The sequence below is a fragment of the Prionailurus viverrinus genome, chromosome C2 (genome assembly GCF_022837055.1).
Source record: "Prionailurus viverrinus isolate Anna chromosome C2, UM_Priviv_1.0, whole genome shotgun sequence".
In the NCBI taxonomy this organism is placed as follows: domain Eukaryota; kingdom Metazoa; phylum Chordata; class Mammalia; order Carnivora; family Felidae; genus Prionailurus; species Prionailurus viverrinus.
In genome coordinates this window covers 58,415,261-58,419,719 of record NC_062569.1, presented here as the reverse complement: position 1 = coordinate 58,419,719, position 4,459 = coordinate 58,415,261, and the positions used below count along the sequence as shown (strand labels likewise).

At 34.4% G+C, this 4,459-nt stretch overlaps 1 long non-coding RNA gene across 1 annotated transcript; it reads left to right on the top strand.

The window, feature by feature from the left end:
• Positions 1-1,374: 1,374 nt before the first annotated feature.
• LOC125175711 (uncharacterized) lies at positions 1,375-4,248 on the top strand. Its single transcript, XR_007155935.1, has 3 exons — positions 1,375-1,386; positions 2,648-2,655; positions 3,809-4,248. It is a non-coding gene; the product is annotated as an uncharacterized LOC125175711 (long non-coding RNA).
• Positions 4,249-4,459: the final 211 nt, after the last annotated feature.

Below are 4,459 nucleotides of genomic sequence, written 5' to 3'. Positions count from 1 at the left end.
GAAAAAGAATAAAAATCAAGAATTATGAGTATGTTTAGATTAAGAGTAAGAACATACCTGTAGTTTTGGACAAACCGATCCACTTAGTAAATTTTTCCTGGCTTATTTCAGTTAATCTGCCTCTTGAAGTAATACATATGTTAGTAAACAAAAAATGATTATTTTACCAACAATGCTGTAGCTCTACATTGGAATAATCTTTTTGTTTCTTTTTCAAATAGTATAGAGAAATGCAACTGCATTTTTTATACTTTTCAATCTCTCATGTAAGAATTTTTCTCAGTAAAATGTTTCTTGTGATCTTCATAATAAAAAGCTTTATATTTCATTGTATTTATGCCTTATTATTAGAAAATATGCTGAATACTTCTGTAAAGGTACATATGAGATAAAGTACATAGTTATATGGGTTCCCTATGTTTACTGAGTCAAAATTAGTATTAGTAATTAGTAAATTACTAATTAGTAATTAGATAATTAGTAAAATTATCATCTTATTAATAGACTTCATTTGTTCCTTAAATCAATGTGTATTTTCAGCTTAATATTTGGAAGAAGATCAGCTTTGGAAAATTCTCCCATTATTGACAAATATTAATAAAGGAGGGGAAAAGAAAAGGCAAACAATGAATTAACAACGAAACAAATTATACAACTGAATTTTAGTCAGTTCTCAATACATTTTTGAACTAGTGGATAGTGACTAGCTGTCCTTTTATCCTTCTTGTGGCAGAAGCAGAACAAAGGAAAATGAGTGTACACTGCTTTAGGTTAGCACTCAAGGAAATCACATAGGTACTGAGCAGAGAGGCAGCTTGACTAGAACATTTATGAGAATGCTGTTGATATCTGTGTTGTAGTGATAATTTTCTCCCATGAGATGGAATAAATTGCTCATTGCTTTTATAAACTGATTTATCTTGATGACAGTGTGAGTTTTTGTAGCATCATAAAACAAATACATTTATGGTAATTTATAGTTTATGATTTCTTTAAAGAAATTAATGTACCTTTAACTGTTGTGTCATTTCTTACAATGGGAGGTTGTAAAAAGAGATGTATATGCAGTTAACACCCTACTTTGAAGAGAGGAGTGTTTAAGCATATTGAAGCATGTTAAGAATGTGGTAGTATTACGTTCTCAAGGATATTTCTACCTTTATTTTAGGTTCTCAATAGATAATCCAATTGCTAATGTTCACAATATTTTTTTTTCAGAGTTATTTAGCATGGATTGTACTCATTCACAATTTGTTGGCTACGTGAACAAATTTGAGCTTTCCTGAATTCAAGTTCTTGAAAAAGAAAGACCTACATCAATTGCAGTGAATGAACAATCAAGAAAGCACACCTGCTCCTTCTTTTAATTTTAATGATGTGAATAAGGTGACTAAAACCTAATTATTTTGTATCTAAATATAAGTCTGGGTAATCTAGATGTAATGCTTAAACAGACACATAAAGACTATTTTGACCATCTTTCTACAATTCTTATTCAACTAATTTTTACTTATTTATATTCCATTCAGTTATCATTGTCATGCCTTTCAGTACTTTCTGTTATTTATAAAATCTCTCTTCAAGACTGTACCAATAGCTTCCTAACTGGTCTTTTTAAATCTATACTCAGTCTTGTTTAGTATCATTGGTCACATTTTCTAAAATAGTAAAGCCATAAAGTCACTCACCTTGTTTTTTAAATTTATTTATTTATTTTGAGAGAGAGAGTGTGTACACACCCTTGCTCACAGGAGTGGGTGAGGGGCAGAGGGGGGGCGGGGAGAGAGAGAATCACAAGCCGGCTCTGTCAGTGTGGAGCCCGACATAAGGCTCCATCTCATGAACTGAACCGTGAAATCATGACCTGAGCTGAAACCAAGAGTCAGAAGCTTAACCGACTGAGCCACCCAGGCGCCCCCAAAACTCACCTTGTAAAAAATCTGCTGGGAGTCCTCAATATCTGTTGTGCAAATACCCTGTGAATCAGGTTGGAATTCAAGGATCTTCATTACTTGTGCCCAACGAACATTTCTAAAGCGTGTGCCAGGAGCAAACCTTTAATATCAACACTCGGTTTAGTTAGCAGCCTATTTCATAAGTTTTGAGCAATATAGTAGAACAGCTGTAGTAGTGGTTGTTGTAGCAGCTCTAATGTCCACTATTTATTTATACTAGACATTCCATAACATTTATCTTAGTCAATCTATACAAAAGTCTTTTTTAAAGAGATTATTATCCTCACATTATAGACGGGAAAACTAAGGTTGAGAAACGTTACTGGTAACTAGTCCTAACTCATGCAGCTAAAAGTAGCAGAGACACTTTGCATCTAAGCCCATTAAATGCTGAATTATCTTCCTAGTGAACAGTTAAGTCTAAGTAATTTTTGACTCAATAAGGAACAATTATTGAAGACTAATTTAGCCTCTGTACACTTAGCATAAAGTTAAATTCATTATGTTTGACTTGTTTTCTGCTATTATATTGCGTAAATCCCACCTTAAGTGAAAGTCAAATTCATTTCTAGAACACTTTGATTTTTTAGAAAATCATTCTAATGCTTTAGTTACCATATTCCATTTTCTGGAGTCTAGCTGTTGGATTATTACTTGTAATTCAAAAACCTTGCAAATATAATTCTACTAAGAGACATTGGTATCAAAGTTACTTAAAATGATTTACAAACCTCAGGAGCACCTGGGTGACTCAGTTAGTTAAGCGTCTGACTCTTGATTTAGGCTCAGGTCATGATCTCGCAGTTGGTGGATTTGAGACCCGAACTGGGCTCTGCGCTGACAGTGCAGAACCTGCTTGGGGTTCTTTCTGTCTCTCTCTCTCTCTCTGCCCCTCCCCTGCTCTAGCTCTCTCAAAATATATAAATAAACTTTGAAAAATAAAGTAATAATAAAAAACACCACTCAATAGCCACATGACTGTTAGTAAATTATTTATTTTCAGTATTGCTTTACTCTTTTACCAAATGAACTGGTTGAACCAAATGGTCCCAGTGTTATCTTCCCTGTATAGTATAATTTATTGTCTTTTATTGGTAGAAGTATAATACAACAACAAACCCAAATCACTCCTAGGTAATAATTGTTTTTTTATTATTATGGAACAGAGATGGGTGAGTGGATGGAAAGACAGATAGACGGAATGTACTGTTGTCTAGAAATAATAATAAATATAAAGAGAAAAGATGAGGGTTTTTTTTAATGTAAAATTTAAAGAGAAAGGAAAAGAAAGAATATTCAGAGAACAAGGTTAATGATTGAAGGAGACTAGAATGCAAACATTGGTTGGGAGAGTTAAGGCACTAAAGTCAAGTATCAGATGTGGCTTATTTTTCTTATCTTTGCATATTTATCAAACAAGTTATGCTATTTGCAGTTTAAAAATAGTATTTGGGAAGTGTAAATATACAGTAAAATTCATAAAAATCTAAACATTCTATTACAACCACAGTAGTTTTCAATCTCTAAATTTTTAGTGTGCATTTCATCTTTTTTATAATAAAAAATTTCAAACACATAGAGAACTGGTATAATGGACTCTTTTTTTGAGTGACACTCAGTTTCAAAACTTATCAGTTCATAATCAGTCTTGTTTCATCTACATCAACCCCAACAGCCTGCCACCACATCCTCAAGATTCCTTAAAAAGGCCTCCACCACTAGGAGGAAAAGAAGGCAGCTGCAAAGAAACAGGAGGACAAAGTTAAGAAGAAGCATGATAGGAAATCTAACTACCTGGATGAGGCAGAGGACAATGGAGGTGGAGAGTGGGTAAATTTGGGGGTTAGGGGAAGTGCCCCTTGTTAAGGAGAAACCAAAAACGTTTGCCAATGGAACAGAGATCACCCATGCTGTTGTCATCAAGAAACTGAATGAGATCCTGCAGACATGAGGCAAGAAGGGACCTGATCAAGGAGCCTAGATTAAGCTGTGGCTGCTAGTTCTGTTTGCATCTGAAAACAACCTGGGGGAGGGTGTCATAGTCAAGATCAAGTTCAGTATCATTGCCTCTCTCTATGATTACAATCGAACCTGGCCACGTACATTAAACCTGAGATGTGGCAGAAGTACCTGGGCTGCATCAATGAGCATCAGCTCATCAGGACATCCTGTTTGCAAACCCCAACATCTTTGTTGGAGAGAACATTCCGGAGGAGAGTGAGAACCTGCACAATGTTGACCAGCTACTGCGTGTCTGTGGCTGTATCCTAACCCTGGTGGAAGGAATGGATGAAGAATTACAACCTCTCTTGCTCCTGGGTTGTATCATAGAGTATTTTTGACATTAGATGAATTCATTTATATTCATTTTAGTATTTATCTGTAAAATATACGAACTTAATAAAAACTTATCCCCCATACTATTGTCATCCATAAATAAATTTAACAATAATTCCTTCATATTCAAATATCTGTTTTGTATTAAATTTCCCCAGCTGTCTTAC